Source organism: Triticum urartu, chromosome 2 (genome assembly GCF_003073215.2).
Source record: "Triticum urartu cultivar G1812 chromosome 2, Tu2.1, whole genome shotgun sequence".
Lineage (NCBI taxonomy): Eukaryota > Viridiplantae > Streptophyta > Magnoliopsida > Poales > Poaceae > Triticum > Triticum urartu.
This window is the reverse complement of record NC_053023.1, coordinates 44,638,746-44,656,727: the sequence shown is the minus strand read 5'-3', so window position 1 is coordinate 44,656,727 and position 17,982 is coordinate 44,638,746.

Below are 17,982 nucleotides of genomic sequence, written 5' to 3'. Positions count from 1 at the left end.
TGCCAGTCGCCCACAAGGAGCTGCCCGGGCGCTCCCTGCTCCAGCTCCGGCACGCCAAGACCCCGCGCTGCTCCTAGCTACAGCGCGTGGGGACCCTCAAGACCAAGCTCTCCACCAACCGAAGCCTTTCGTGGCCACCGCAGGCTGCCGTGCTTACACCACCGAGCTGCGTAGCGTCGCGTGGCCCGGCAAGTTCGAGCTAGACCTGCCTCCTCGTTACGATGGCACGACTGACCCTGCGGAGTTCCTCCAGCTCTATGAGCTGGGCATTGAAGCTGCCAGCAGGGACGGGAAGGTCATGGCGAACTGGTTCCCCATGGCGCTCAAGGAAGGAGCTCGCACCTGGCTCCTGAATCTGGCTCCAGGCACGATCTCTTCCTGGGACCAGATGCGCACCCGCTTCATCGCCAACTTTCAAGGTACTCGCGACCGACCACCCGCCATGAGCGACATGCGCCGCATCAAGCAACAACCCGGAGAGACCCTGCAAAAGTACATCCAGCGCTTCAACAGCGCGCGCCTCAAGATCCCCAAGGTGTCCGAGGAGGCCCTCATCTCGGCCTTCTCCGACGGCGTGCGCGACGTCAAGATGAAGGAGGAACTGGCGATGCATGAAGACCTGTGCACCTCCCTGGAGCTGTTCAACTTGGCGACCAAGTGCGCCAGGGCTGAGGAGGGACGCCTCTCCCTCCTCGAGCTGCCTGCCGCAGACCCAGAAGAGAAGAAGCCCAAGGCCAAGGACGTGAAGCGCAAGGGGGCTGCCGTGCTCGCGGCAGAACCAGACACCAAGCGGGGCAAAGATCTGCCTGAGTCCTCCAGGAGCAGCCGGTACTGTGTGTACCACGACCTCCACACCCACAACACTAACGAATGCGAAGAACTCCGCGCCGTACGAGAAGGAAGGATCGGCCGTCGTCCCGACCGCGCCGATCGGGGCTACGGCCGAGGAGGAGGAAGAAACGCATGACGCTGGGAAGACCGCGGCCCGCGCCAAGAGTGGCGCGAGCAACCTTGCGAGGATCGCTGACGAGGCCTGCCTCGCGAGGGGGACTGGAGGGATCAGCCTCGTGAGGATCGCCCATAGGGCAACGCAAGCCTCCCTCCACTGCCGCCTCAGCCAAGGAGGAACGAGGATCGCCATCAAGACGAAGGGGCTGGGGGCTTCCAGGAGCCACGCGCAATCGCCTGCATCCTGGGCGGAGCTCAAGCCCCAGCCTCCCAACGCATCTTCAAGCAGTTTGCCCACGAAGTGAATGCAGTCCTCCCCAGGCTTGAAGCAACGCGCCCTCTCAGGTGGTCAACATGCGCCATCACATTCAGCTCAGCGGATCAACTCAAGTGTGCGGCCACAGCCGGAGTTCTCCCGATGCTTTGCTCCCTAGTCATCAGCAATGTACTGGTCACCAGGACCCTCATCGATGGTGGGGCAGGGCTCAACGTCCTGTCCGTGGAAACGTTCAACAATCTCCAAGTGCCCTACGACCAGCTTCAGCCAACCAAGCCCTTCTCCGGAGTCACCGACGGCTCCACGGTCCCGATTGGGCAGGTCCGCCTCCCTGTCACCTTCGGGGCACGCAACAACTACCACACCGAGCTCATCGACTTCGACGTCGCCCACATCCGCCTGCCGTACAACGCCATCCTCGGGTACCCGGCACTGGCCAAGTTCATGGCCGTGACTCACCATGGCTACAACGTCCTCAACATGCCAGGGAGTGGCGGAGTCATCATGGTGCCCTGTGAAGAGAAGGATGCAGTGTGTTCCCTGGAGCGAGCCTTTCAGGCCGCGTCGCTGGAAGACCCGGATCGCGGAAGCGAGAGGCTTCCCGAGACCACCCCCAAGAAGAAGACATCGTCTGGACTGGCCACTCGGGAGGCGGGCCCCTCAGGGCCCACATTTTCCCAGGAGGAACCTCCTTCCGTCGCATAGGAAAGCGCGCCCAGCGTCCTCCTCAGGCAGGGCTCGAGGGCTCTCCCCTGGAGGGCCACCGACCTGGCCAGGGTCACGAGGGAGGCGCTTGGGCACCACGTGGAGGCGTGTTTCGAAGCACGTTTCCCTCAAGAAGGAGCAAGGCAAGGAAGGTCAGACCCGCAGGAGTTCGTCGACAAGGCCATCCAGGAACTACATGAATCAAGAATCATGAGAGGTTGCCGCCGTCTACCGGCTGTGGCTCCCCATCCAGGCGAGGATGGTGGGCTGCGCGTCTGCATCGATGTACCAGGGCTCAACCGAGTCGCTACGATGGAGCGCCTCTGGCCCTCGCGAGTGGGGCACTGCGGGGGTCCGCCCCACAGCTACGTTCGCATGCCTCATGGCTTGCCGAGCGCGGTTGCTACGTGCCAGCGCCTCATGAGGGGCATCATGGAGGCTCAAGAAGACAGGCGTTCCGCAGCCTTGGCGGAGATGGAGATGGTTCGCGAAGGGCTACTAGTGCCTCCGGAGCCTCCCGAGGCCCCTGGGCCTGGCGGCTCGTGAGGATAGGCTTCCGCAGCCCACCGAGTCTGCTGCGCCAACACCCCTTCGCCCTCGACACCCTTAGGTGACATCTTACAAGTTTCATTTCTAGCTGGGAGCGCCCTCCCAGGGCCGCATCATTCCCAGGCCGCGTGGGTCCGTCCCTGCGGTATGTACCCCTTTTATTTCATGTCGTTAGCTTGCTTTGTTGGGGGCGCCCCTCGGGCTGCATCATCCCCAAGTCGCTCGGGCCAGGCCCAGCGGCATGTATCTCCCTTGCGTTTATCTTCGGCTATGCATTCGCCCATCATGCTTGATTACATGATGCCTGTCCATGGCACCTCTTATTCTCCATGTCGACCACTTGCACGTTAAGGGGGGGGGGTACCTGAGCATCGCGACTCAGGGTTCTTACTGGCTCTCCAGCCCTCACCCTCTGGCCATGTCCACGGCATCGTGACCTGGCATACCAGCGACGGCTGAGACAAGCTCAAGGGCCGGGACCCGAGGACGTAGAGTGTCGGCATCTAACCAAATTTGCAGGAACACAACACAAGATAAGGCCCAGTGCCAGGCGCAACCCGCCTAGAGGTAGGGCCCCGCGAGTCCCGCGCTGGCTCACGGGTGCCCAGATACACCTCACCTAGCCCTACCGTGCCGGACACGTGTCAGGGCGGGGCTGTACATGCCCCGGGGGCTCCTCCCGGAGGGGAGCCCCCTCCCACGTACCAGTGGAAGCACCATGCTCCGCGCTGGCCGACGACACTGCCGAGGAGCGGCTATGCCCGTACACATGCGGAAGCGCTATGCTCCGCGCTGGTGATAAACAACTGAGGGTGGCCCCCGGGCCGCATCAACCTCAGGGAGCCCAGAGCTCAGTGTCCAGCCTCATCGCAATGCCTCCCCTCAGGAGCGCCGCGCGAGGGGGCTGGGCACGGGGGTTGCGCCCGGGTCACGCCCAGACGTACGCCACCCAGCCAGGCCCCTCGGGCCTGGTTCGCCGCGCGTCTCTCCCCGAGCGGAGCCAAGGTATGAAGGCCGTTTGAGCGTCAAGGGGACCCCTGAGCATTGCGACTCAGGGGCCTAACTGGTCCCGTAGCCCCTCACTCCTTAGTTCCGAACGGCTATGCTGGGTGAGGCACGCGCAGGGCCGGGCTCTGCAGACGTAGAACGGTGGTCCCACATTGCATCTCACCTCATCACTAGCTATTTGCGCGTCAAGGGGGACTCCTGAGCATCGCGACTCAGGAGCCTAACTGGCTCCGTAGCCCCTCACTCCTTTGGTCCCGTCCTGGTTTCCGGTCGGGGCTAATGTTGGGTGAGGTACGCGCGGAGTCGGGCTCTGCAGACGTAGAACGGAAGATCCACCTACATCACACCTCCCTACTTGTTGTTCGTGCGCCAAGGGGGACTCCTGAGCATCGCGACCCAGGAGCCTAACTGGCTCCGTAGCCCCTCACTCCTTTGGTCTCGTCCTGGTTTCCGATCGGAGCTAATGCTGGGTGAGGTACGCGCGGGGCCGGGGTCTGCCAGCGTAGAACACAAGCAAGTAGGGAAGATAAGCGTAAAATTCAAGGAATTTAAAAGAAAATATTACAGTCCATATTGTCATCTCAATACCAAACGCGAGTTTAAACGCCTCCCCGAGGCATGATGCATGTGCAGGAATTAAAAGCAGGACAGGAGCAGTAGCGGAGTCACTTGGCGGCGGTGGAGCAGCGAGGGTGGCCCCGACTCATGGAGCAGCAGGACTGGCAGCATCCTGCTTCGACTTAGTACTGCAGGCTCGGAACTTCCCCAGCAGAGCCTCCGCGCGACCCTTCACGGCCTCGGCAGCGGCGGCAGCACCCTCGCCGCTTACTGGTTCCAGCAGGCTGTCGAGGTCGGCGCTGGGGTTGCGAAGGTAGATGTGGGTGAAGACCCGCGTCAGCGCAGCAGAAGACAGGACACGTGCCTCGGCCTCGGCCGTGGGGCCAAGGCCAAGGGTGACATCCTCAAGAGCACGGACCAGGAAGGGAAGCAGCTTGGCGGGGCCGTCCTCGGCGCCGGCCAGCGGGCTCTCCAGGCCACTGGCGTAGAGCATCTTCAGCGAAGCACAAGCCTTCTTCTCCATGTCTGTGAAGGCCACGTGATCCTCGGCAAGAACCTTGGCCTTGCTATCCAACTCGACCTTCGTTGCCTCCAACTCCTTCCCCGGCGCGCCTAGGCGGTCGCGACGCTTCTTGATCTTGGCCTCCCGGCACTTGATGGCCACCTCGCGAGCCTTCATGCCTTCTTCTTTCTCCCGACGAAGACGAACCTCTTTCGCGAGCTGGTCCCGCAGGCCTTGCAGCTCGTCCTCCAGCGCCTTGCAACGACTGTGGACTTCAGCCACCTCCCCCAGGGCTGCGTCACGAGCAACCTTCGTCTCAAGGATGGCCTGCCTCTCCTCGTCGCAGGCCGTCGAGGCTTGAACCAGCGCCGCCCGGATCGAGGTGTCGGAGCGAATCCATCCTGAAGCCAGCTCCAAGCGCCCGGCCACCAGGCAAGGGTCGGCGCCAAGAAGATCCTACCGCAGCCGGTCCAGTCCAGCAACAGCACGCTCCAGGACGGCAGGAGGAGTCGGAGAAACAGCAGTCGGCGGAACGGGGGAAGAAGGCGGGGTACCTCGCGAGGTGCCGGTGACGCAAGCCATGACGACCCGGGGCGCTAGGTGGGTGCCAGCCCGCGCAGTGTCCTCCTTTCCTCTTTGGTGCAAAGGGAGCAAGCGCAGCCGCGGAGTACCGAGGCATCAGGCAAAGGTTGCCGTTTCGGTGCAACGAGACCAAGACCAGGAGGACTACAAGACGGAGGTCACCGTGGAGCCCAAGACGGCGTCATCACCAAAGCTTTGTGCAGGCGAAGACTGCTTTTGTCAGGATAGCTGATACTTGCTGTCCCCCTTCAAATTAGCCCACCATTGTTGGCTCCCTTCCCGCTCGATATTTGGGAAGAGGACCAGGGCCTCTATAAATAGGACCAGCCACCCACATAACAAGGGGACGACGAGTGAGAGTAAAGCATAGAGAGAGAGAGAGAAAGGTGACTGTGCTCCTCCCAGTAGTTCATCACCCCAACCAAGAACAGACCCTCGCGAGGCTGTTCTTCCTTGTATTGTTCATCATCATCAGCCCAAGAGGCAATCCACCCACCACACACTGGAGTAGGGTATTACACCACAACGGTGGCCTGAACCAGTATAAACCTTGTGTCTCTTGTGCAGTTCTTTTAGTAGTTTAGATCTTTGCGAGACGGAGAGGTAGAAGACGTAATCTCCACGCGCACCCCAGAGTTCGAACCTTAAGGGTCTGCCGGAACCCAAAATCCGACAATACGCACGGCAAGACATACATCAAGTGTTCTCAAATCTTTAAAGACTCAATCCGATAAGATAACTTCAAAGGGGAAACTCAATTCATTACAAGAGAGTAGAGGGGGGAAGAAACATCATAGGATCCAAATATAATAGCAAAGCTCGTGATACATCAAGATCGTATCATCTCAAGAACACGAGAGAGAGATCAAACACAAAGCTACTGGTACATACCCTCAGCCTCGAGGGAGAACTACTCCCTCCTCGTCATGGAGAGCACCGGGATGATGAAGATGGCCACCGGAGAAGGATTGCCCCCTCCGGCAGGGTGCCGGAACGGGTCTAGACTGGTTTTCGGTGGCTATGGAGGCTTCTGACGGCGGAACTCCCGATCTATTGTATGTTCTGGAAGTTTTAGGGTACATGAGTATATATGGGTGCAGGAAGTACGTCGGTGGAACTTCGGGGGCCCCACGAGGCAGGGGGCGCGCCCTAGGGGGGGCGCCCCCACCCTCGTGAGCACCTACCTTGGCTCCTGACGTGGGGTCCAAGTCCATCCGGCAGCTTTCCTTCCAAAAATAACTTCTCTATTTGATTTCGTTCCGTTTCGACTCCATTTGATAATCCTTTTCTTCGAAACACTGAAATAGGCAAAAAAATAGCAAATCTGGGCTGGGCCTCCGGTTAATAGGTTAGTCCCAAAAATAATATAAAAGTGGATAATAAAGCCCAATATTGCCAAAACAGTAGATAACATAGCATGGAGTAATCAAAAATTATAGATACGTTGGAGACGTATCAAGCATCCCCAAGCTTAATTCCTCCTCGTCCGCGAGTAGGTAAATGATAAAAACAGAATTTTTGAGGCGGAGTGCTACTTGGCATAATTTCAATGTAATTCTTCTTAATTGTGGTATGAATATTCAGATCTGAAAGATTCAAGACAAAAGTTCATATTGACATAAAAATAATAATACTGCTGGGGAACGTAGTAATTTCAAAAAAAATCCTACGCACACGCAAGATCATGGTGATGCATAGCAACGAGAGGGGAGAGTGTTGTCCACGTACCCTCGTGGACTGAAAGCGGAAGCGTTAGCACAATGCGGTTGATGTAGTCGTACGTCTTCACGATCCGACCGATCAAGTACCGAATGGACGGCACCTTCGAGTTCAGCACACGTTCAGCCCGATGACGTCCCTCTAACTCTGATCCAGCCGACTGTTGAGGGAGAGTTTCGTCAGCACGACGGAGTGGTGACGATGTTGATGTTCTACCGACGTAGGGCTTCGCCTAAGTACCGCTACAGTATTATCGAGGTGGACTATGGTGGAGGGGGGCACCGCACATGGCTAAGAGACGATCAACTTGATCAACTTGTGTGTCTGGAGGTGCCCCCTTGCCCCTGTATATAAAGGAGCAAGGGGGGTGCGGCCGGCCAAGGGGAGAGGCACGCCGAAGGAGTCCTAGTCCCACCGGGAGTAGGACTCCCCCCTTTTCCTAGTTGGATTAGGAGTCGGGAGGGGGGAAGAAGGAAAGAGGGGGGCCGGCCCCCTTTTCCCTAAACCAATTTGGTTTGGGCCTTGGGGGGGGGGGCGCCCCACACTTCCCTTGCTTCTCTCCTTTTCCACTATGGCCCATGTAGGCCCATTAAGCCCCCGGGGGGTTCCGGTAACCCCCGGTACACCGGTAAAATCCCGATTTCACCCGGAACACTTCCGATATCCAAACATAGGCTTCCAATATATCAATCTTCATGTCTCAACCATTTCGAGACTCCTCGTCATGTCCGTGATCACATACGGGACTCCGAAGAACCTTTGGTACATCAAAACATAAAACTCATAATATAACTGTCATCGTAGCGTTAAGCGTGCGGACCCTATGGGTTCGAGAAATATGTAGACATGACCGAGACATGTCTTCGGTCAAAAACCAATAGCGGAACCTGGATGCTCATATTGGCTCCTACATATTCTACGAAGATCTTTATCGGTCAGACCACATAACAACATACGTTGTTCCCTTTGTCATCGGTATGTTACTTGCCCGAGGTTCGATCGTCGGTATCTCAATACCTAGTTCAATCTCGTTACCGACAAGTCTCTTCACTCGTTCTGTAATACATCATCCGGAACTAACTCATTAGTTGCAATGCTTGCTTGGCTTAAGTGATGTGCATTACCGAGAGGGCCCAGAGATACCTCTCCGACAATCAGAGTGACAAATCCTAATCTCGAAATACGCCAACCCAACAAGTACCTTCGGAGACACCTGTAGAGCACCTTTATAATCACCCAGTTACGTTGTGACGTTTGGTAGCACACAAAGTGTTCCTCCGGTAAACGGGAGTTGCATAATCTCATAGTCATAGGAACATGTATAAGTCATGAAGGAAACAATAGCAGCATACTTAAATGATCGTGTGCTAAGCTAACGGAATGGGTCATGTCAATCACATCATTCTCCTAATGATGTGATCCCGTTAATCAAATGACAACCCATGTCAATGGCTAGGAAACTTAACCATCTTTGATCAACGAGCTAGTTAAGTAGAGGCATACTAGTGACACTCTGTTTGTCTATGTATTCACACATGTATTATGTTTCCGGTTAATACAATTATAGCATGAATAATAAACATTTATCATGATATAAGGAAATAAACAATAAATTTATTATTGCCTCTAGGGCATATTTCCTTCAGTCTCCCACTTGCACTAGAGTCAATAATCTAGATTACACAGTAATGATTGTAACACCCATGGAGCCTTGGTGCTGATCATGTTTTGCTCGTGGAAGAGGCTTAGTTAACGGGCCTGCAACATTCAGATCCGTATGTATCTTGCAAATTTCTATGTCTCCCACCTGGACTAGATCCCGGATGGAATTGAAGCGTTTCTTGATGTGCTTGGTTCTCTTGTGAAATCTGGATTCCTTCGCTAAGGCAATTGCTCTAGTATTGTCACAAAAGATTTTCATTGGACCTGATGCACTAGGTATGACACCTAGATCGGATATGAACTCCTTCATCCAGACTCCTTCATTTGCTGCTTCCGAAGCAGCTATGTACTCCGCTTCACATGTAGATCCCGCCACGACACTTTGTTTAGAACTGCACCAACTGACAGCTCCACCGTTCAATGTAAACACGTATCCGGTTTGCAATTTCGAATCGTCTGGATCAGTGTGAAAGCTTGCATCAACGTAACCATTTACGATGAGCTCTTTGTCACCTCCATAAACGAGAAACATATGCTTAGTCCTTTTCAGGTATTTCAGGATGTTCTTGACCGCTGTCCAGTGATCCACTCCTGGATTACTTTGGTACCTCCCTACTAGACTTATAGCAAGGCACACATCAGGTCTGGTACACAGTATTGCATACATGATAGAGCCTATGGCTAAAGCATAGGGAACATCTTTCATTTTCTCTCTATCTTATGCAGTGGTCAGGCACTGAGTCTTACTCAACTTCACACCTTGTAATACAGGCAAGAACCCTTTCTTTGCTTGATCCATTTTGAACTTCTTCAAAACTTTGTCAACGTATGTGCTTTGTGAAAGTCCAATTAAGCTTCTTAATCTATCTCTATAGATCTTAATGCCCAATATGTAAGCAGCTTCACCGAGGTCTTCCATTGAAAAACTCTTATTCAAGTATCCCTTTATGCTATCCAGAAATTCTATATCATTTCCAATCAGTAATATGTCATCCACATATAATATCAGAAATGCTACAGAGCTCCCACTCACTTTCTTGTAAATACAGGCTTCTCAAAAAGTCTGTATAAAACCAAATGCTTTGATCACACTATCAAAGTGTTTATTCCAACTTCGAGAGGCTTGCACCAGTCCATAAATAGATCGCTGGAGCTTGCACACTTTGTTAGCTCCCTTTGGATCGACAAAACCTTCCGGTTGCATCATATACAACTCTTCTTCCAGAAATCCATTCAAGAATGCAGTTTTGACATCCATGTGCCATATTTCATAATCATAAAACGCGGCAATTGCTAAGATGATTCGGACAGACTTAAGCATCGCTACGGGTGAGAAGGTCTCATCGTAGTCAATCCCTTGAACTTTCCGAAAACTTTTCACAACAAGTCGAGCTTTATAGACAGTAACATTACCGTTAGCGTCAGTCTTCTTCTTGAAGATCCATTTATTCTCAATTGCTTGCCGATCAACGGGCAAGTCAACCAAAGTCCACACTTTGTTCTCATACATGGATCCCATCTCATATTTCATGGCCTCAAGCCATTTTTCGGAATCTGGGCTCACCATCGCTTCTTCATAGTTCGTAGGTTCGTCATGGTCTAGTAAGATAACTTCCAGAACAGGATTACCGTACCACTCTGGTGCGGATCTTACTCTGGTGGACCTACGAGGTTCAGTAACAACTTGATCTAAATTTTCATGATCATCATCATTAACTTCCTCACTAATTGGTGTAGGTGTCACAGAAACCGTTTTCTGTGATGAACTACTTTCCAATAAGGGAGCAGGTACAGTTACCTCATCAAGTTCTACTTTCCTCCCACTCACTTCTTTCAAGAGAAACTCCTTTTCTAGAACTCCGAATTTAGCAACAAAAGTCTTGCCTTCGGATCTGTGATAGAAGGTGTACCCAACAGTCTCCTTTCGGTATCCTATGAAGACACATTTCTCCGATTTGGGTTCGAGCTTATCAGGTTGAAGCTTTTTCACATAAGCATCGCAGCCCCAAACTTTCAGAAAACGACAACTTTGGTTTCTTACCAAACCACAGTTCATAAGGCGTCGTCTCAACGGATTTCGATGGTGCCCTATTTAACGTGAATGCGGCCGTCTCTAAAGCATAACCCCAAAATGATAGCGGTAAATATATAAGAGACATCATAGATCGCACCATATCTAGTAAAGTACGATTACGACGTTCGGACACACCATTACGCTGTGGTGTTCCGGGTGGCGTGAGTTGTGAAACTATTCCGCATTGTTTCAAATGTAGACCAAACTCATAACTCAAATATTCTCCTCCATGATCAGATCGTAGAAACTTTATTTTTCTTGTTACGATGATTTTCAACTTCACTATGAAATTCTTTGAACTTTTCAAATGTTTCAGACTTATGCTTCATTAAGTAGATATACCCATATCTGCTTAAATCATCTGTGAAGGTGAGAAAATAACGATATCCGCCACGAGCCTCAACATTCATCGGACCACATACATCTGTATGTATGATTTCCAACAAATCTGTTGCTCTCTCCATAGTTCCGGAGAACGACGTTTTAGTCATCTTGCCCGTGAGGCACGGTTCGCAAGTACCATGTGATTCATAATCAAGTGGTTCCAAAAGTCCATCAGTATGTAGTTTCTTCATGCGCTTTACACCGATATGACCTAAACGGCAGTGCCACAGATAAGTTGCACTATCATTATCAACTCTGCATCTTTTGGCTTCAACATTATGAATATGTGTGTCACTACTATCGAGATTCAATAAGAATAGACCACTCTTCACGGGTGCATGACCATAAAAGATATTACTCATATAAATAGAACAACCATTATTCTGTGATTTAAATGAATAACCGTCTCGCATCAAACAAGATCCAGATATAATGTTCATGCTCAACGCTGGGACCAAATAACAATTATTTAGGTCTAATACTAATCCCGAAGGTAGATGTAGAGGTAGCGTGCCAACTGCGATCACATTGACTTGGGAACCATTTCCCACGCGCATCGTCACCTTGTCCTTAGCCAATCTTCTCTTAATTCGCAGCCCATGTTTCGAGTTGCAAATATTAGCAACAGAACCAGTATCAAATACCCAGGTGCTACTGCGAGCATTAGTAAGGTACACATCAATAACATGTATATCACATATACCTTTGTTCACCTAGCCATCCTTCTTATCCGCCAAATACTTGGGGCAGTTCCGCTTCCAGTGACCAGTCTGCTTGCAGTAGAAGCACTCAGTTTCAGGCTTAGGTCCAAACTTGGGTTTCTTCTCTTGAGCAGCAACTTGCTTGTTGTTCTTATTGAAGTTGCCCTTCTTCTTCCCTTTTCCCTTTTTCTTGAAACAAGTGGTCTTGTTGACCATCAACACTTCATGCTCCTTCTTGATTTCTACCTCTGCAGCCTTTAGCATTGCGAAGAGCTCGGGAATTGTTTTATTCATCCCTTGCATATTATAGTTCATCACGAAGCTCTTGTAGCTTGGTGGCAGTGATTGAAGAACTCTGACCATGACACTATCAACCGGAAGATTAACTCCCAGTTGAATCAAGTGATTATGGTACGCAGACATTCTGAGTATATGTTCACTGACAGAACTATTCTCCTCCATCTTGCAGCTATAGAACTTATTGGAGACTTCATATCTCTCAATCCGGGAATTTGCTTGAAATATTAACTTCATCTCCTGGAACATCTCATATGCTCCATGACGTTCAAAACATCGTTGAAGTCCCGGTTCTAAGCCTTAAAGCATGGCACACTGAACTATCGAGTAGTCATCAACACGCAACTGCCAGGCATTCACAATGTCTGCAGTTGCTGGCGCAGGAGGTACACCTAGTGGTGCTTCCAGGACATAACTCTTCTGTCCACCAATGAGGATAATCCTCAAGTTACGGACCCAGTCCGTGTAATTGCTACCATCATTTTTCAACTTTGCTTTCTCAAGGAACGCATTAAAATTCAATGGAACAACAGCACGGGCCATCTATCTACAATCAACATACACAAGCAAGATACTATCAGGTACTAAGTTCATGATAAATTTAAGTTCAATTAATCATATTACTTAAGAACTCCCACTTAGATAGACATCCCTCTAATCCTCTAAGTGATCACATGATCCAAATCAACTAAACCATGTCCGATCATCACGTGAGATGGAGTAGTTTCAATGGTGAACATCACTATGTTGATCATATCTACTATATGATTCACGCTCGACCTTTCGGTCTCCGTGTTTCGAGGCCATATCTGTTATATGCTAGGCTCGTCAAGTTTAACCCGAGTATTCCGCGTGTGCAACTATTTTGCACCCGTTGTATTTGAACGTAGAGCCTATCACACCCGATCATCACATGGTGTCTCAGCACGAAGAACTTTCGCAACGACACATACTCAGGGAGAACACTTATACTTTGATAATTTAGTGAGGGATCAAAGGAAGATAAGATGCATAAAAGATAAACATCACATGCAATCAATATAAGTGATATGATATGGCCATCATCATCTTGTGCTTGTGATCTCCATCTCCGAAGCACCGTCATGATCACCATCATCACCGGCGCGACACCTTGATCTCCATCGTAGCATCATTGTCGTCTCGCCAATCTTATGCTTCCACGACTATCGCTACCGCTTAGTGATAAAGTAAAGCATTACAGGGCGATTGTATTGCATACAATAAAGCGACAACCTTATGGCTCCTGCCAGTTGCCGATAACTCGGTTACAAAACATGATCATCTCATACAATATAGCATCACGTCTTGACCATATCACATCACAACATGCCCTGCAAAAACAAGTTAGACGTCCTCTACTTTGTTGTTGCAAGTTTTACGTGGCTGCTACAGGCTTAGCAAGAACCGTTCTTACCTACGCATCAAAACCACAACGATAGTTTGTCAAGTTGGTGTTGTTTTAACCTTCGGAAGGACCGAGCGTAGCCACACTCGGTTCAACTAAAGTTGGAGAAACTGACACCCGCCAGCCACCTATGTGCAAAGCACGTCGGTAGAACCAGTCTCGCGTAAGCGTACGCGTAATGTTGGTCCGGGACGCTTCATCCAACAATACCGCCGAACCAAAGTATGACATGCTGGTAAGCAGTATGACTTATATCGCCCACAACTCACTTGTGTTCTACTCGTGCATATAACATCAACGCATAAAACCTGGCTCGTATGCCACTGTTGGGGAACGTAGTAATTTCAAAAAAATTCCTACGCACATGCAAGATCATGGTGATGCATAGCAACGAGAGGGGAGAGTGTTGTCCACGTACCCTCGTAGACCAAAAGCAGGCGCGTTAGCACAACGCGCTTGATGTAGTCGTACGTCTTCATGATCCGACCGATCCAAGTACCGAACGCACGGCACCTCCGAGTTCAGCACACATTCAGCCCGATGACGTCCCTCTAACTCCGATCCAGCTGAGTGTTGAGGGAGAGTTTCGTCAGCACGACGACGTGGTGACGATGTTGATGTTCTACCGACGCAGGGCTTCGCCTAAGTACCGCTACAGTATTATCGAGGTGGACTATGGTGGAGGGGGCACCGCACATGGCTAAGAGACGATCAACTTGATCAACTTGTGTGTCTAGAGGTGCCCCCTTGCCCCTGTATATAAAGGAGCAAGGGGGGGGGGTGCGGTCGGCCAAGGGGAGAGGTGCGCCGGAGGAGTCCTACTCCCACCGGGAGTAGGACTCCCGCCTTTTCCTAGTTGGATTAGGACTTGGGAGGGGGGAAGAAGGAAAGAGGGGGGCCGGCCCCCTTTGACCTAAACCAATTCGGTTTGGGCCTTGGGGGGGCACGACCCACACTTCCCTTGCTTCTCTCCTTTTCCACTAAGGACCATGTAGGCCCATTAAGCCCTCGGGGGGGGGGGGGGGTTCCGGTAACCCCCCGGTACTCCCGTAAAATCCCGATTTCACCCGGAACCCTTCCGATATCCAAACATAGGCTTCCAGTATATCAACCTTCATGTCTCGACCATTTCGAGACTCCTCGTCATGTCCGTGATCACATCCGGGACTCCGAACAACCTTCGGTACATCAAAACATAAACCTCATAATATAACTGTCATCGTAGCGTTAAGCTTGCGGACCCTATGGGTTCGACAACTATGTAGACATGACCGATACATGTCTCCGGTCAATAACCAATAGCGGAACCTGGATGCTCATATTGGCTCCTACATATTCTACGAAGATCTTTATCGGTCAGACCGCATAACAACATACATTGTTCCCTTTGTCATGGGTATGTTACTTGCCCGAGATTCGATCGTCGGTATCTCAATACCTAGTTCAATCTCGTTACCCGGAAGTCTCTTTACTCATTCCATAATACATCATCCCGCAACTAACTCATTAGTTGCAATGCTTGCAAGGCTTAAGTGATGTGCATTACCGAGAGGGCCCAGAGATACCTCTCCGACAATCGGAGTGACAAATCCTAATCTCGTAATACGCTAACCCAACAAGTACCTTCGGAGACACCTGTAGAGCACCTTTATAATCACCCAGTTACGTTGTGACGTTTGGTAGCACACAAAGTGTTCCTTCGGTAAACGGGAGTTGCATAATCTCATAGTCATAGGAACCTGTATAAGTCATGAAGAAAGCAATAGCAACATACTTAAACGATCGTGTGCTAAGCTAACGGAATGGGTCATGTCAATCACATCATTCTCCTAATGATGTGACCCCGTTAATCAAATGACAACCCATGTCAATGTCTAGGAAACTTAACCATCTTTGATCAACGAGCTAGTTAAGTAGAGGCATACTAGTGACACTCTGTTTGTCTATGTATTCACACATGTATTATGTTTCCGGTTAATACAATTCTAGCATGAATGATAAACATTTATCATGATATAAGGAAATAAATAATAACTTTTTTGTTGGCTCTAGGGCATATTTCCTTCAAATACTTCAAGCATACTAACTAAGCAATTATGTCTTCTCAAAATAACATGGCCAAAGAAAGTTCATCCCCACAAAATCATATAGTTTAGTCATGCTCCATTTTCGTCACACAAGAATCCTCTCATCATGCACAACCCCGATGACAAGCTAAGCAATTGTTTCATACTTTAGTAATCTCAAACACATAAACGTTCATGCAATACATGAGCGCGAGCCATGGATATAGCACTATGGGTGGAATATAATATAATGAGGGGGGTTATGTGGAGAAGACAAAAAGGAGAAAGTCTCACATCAACGAGGCTAATCAATGGGCTATGGAGATGCCCACCGATTGATGTTAATGCAAGGAGTAGGGATTGCCATGCAACGGATGCACTAGAGCTATAAATGTATGAAAGCTCAACAGAAGAAACTAGTGGGTGTGCATCCAACTTGCTTGCTCACGAAGACCTAGGGCACTTGAGGAGGCCCATTGTTGGAATATACAAGCCAAGTTCTATAATGAAAAATTCACACTAGTATATGAAAGTGATAACATGAGAGACTCTCTACTATGAAGATCACGGTGCTACTTTGAAGCACAAGTGTCGTAAAAGGATAGTAACATTGTCCCTTCTCTCTTTTTCTCTCATTTTTTGGGCCTTTTCTTTTTATGGCCTTTCTCTTTTTTTATTCCTCACTTGGGACAATGCTCTAATAATGATGATCATCACACTTCTATTTATTTACAACTCAATGATTACAACTCGATACTAGAACAAAATATGACTCTATATGAATGCCTCCGGTGGTGTACCGGGATTGCGATGAATCAAGTGTGACATGTATGAAAAATTATGAACGGTGGCTTTGCCACGAATACGATGTCAACTACATGATCATGCGAAGCAATATGACAATGATGAATGTGTCATGATAAACGGAATGGTGGAAAGTTGCATGGCAATATATCTCGGAATGGCTATAAAAATGCCATAATAGGTAGGTATGGTGGCTGTTTTGAGGAAGATATAAGGAGGTTTATGTGTGAAAGAGCGTATCATATCATGGGGTTTGGATGCACCGACGAAGTTTGGACCAACTCTCAATGTGAGAAAGGGCAATGCACGGTACCGAAGAGGCTAGGAAGGATGGAAGGGTGAGAGTGCGTATAATCCATGGACTCAACATTAGTCATAAAGAACTCACATACTTATTGCAAAAATCTACAAGTCATCAAAAACCTCGGCACTACACGCATGCTCCTAAGGGGATAGATTGGTAGGAAAAGACCATCGCTCGTCCCCGACCGCCACTCATAAGGAGGACAATCAAATAACACCTCATGTTTCAAATTTGTTACATAATGTTTACCATACGTGCATGCTACGGGACTTGCAAACTTCAATACAAGCATTTCTCAATTTCACAACTACTCAACTAGCACGACTTTGATATTATTACCTCCATATCTCAAAACAATCATCAAGCGTCAAACTTCTCTTAGTATTCAAAACACTCATAAGAAAATTTTACTAATCTTGAATACCTAGCATATTAGGATTTTAAGCAAATTACCATGCTATTTAAGACTCTCAAAATAATCTAAGTGAAGCATGAGAGTTCATCTATTTCTTCAAAATAAAACTACCATCATGCTCTAAAAGATATAAGTGAAGCACTAGAGCATCGACAAACTACTCCGAAAGATATAAGTGAAGATCAATGAGTAGTTGAATAATTATGCAACTATGTGAAGACTCTCTAACATTTAATAATTTCAGATCTTGGTATTTTATTCAAACAAAAAGCAAACAAAAATAAAATGGCATCTAAGAATAGCAAACATCATGTGAAGAAGCAAAAACTTAGGATCAACCGATACTAACCGATAGTTGTTGAAGAAGAAAGGTGGGATGCCAACCGGGGCATACCCAAGCTTAGACGCTTGAGACTTCTTGATATACTATCTTGGGGTGCCTTGGGCATCCCCAAGCTTGAGCTTTTGTGTCTCCTTAATTCCTCTCATATCACGGTCTCCCTAAATCTTAAAAGCTTCATCCACACAAAACTCAACAAGGACTCGTGAGATAAGTTAGTATAAACCATTGCCAAAACCTTATCATGCTATATTGTAGAAAATCACCAAAATTATTATTCAACATTGCATACTAAATTCCTCTGCATATTTAATAGTACTATCCTCAAATAGAATCATTAAAGAAGCAAACATATGCAAACAATGCAAACATATATAACAGCAATCTGCCTAAACGGCGCAGTCTGTAAAGAATGCAGCAACATCCATACTTCCCTAGCTCAAAAAATTATGAAAGAAAATTCCCACTGTAGTAAATTTATCAGAGCTTAATATGCAAAAGGTTTCAACATTTTATCACATTCTTAATTTTCTAGGTAATTATTGCAACAGCGGTAAACTTTCTGTTTTCAAACAGCAACATGTGGACTTCTAAAATAGGCATAGTAAAGGCTATCAATGCCACTTTTATTGAAATAAAAGATGCAAAACATTGTTCTAAA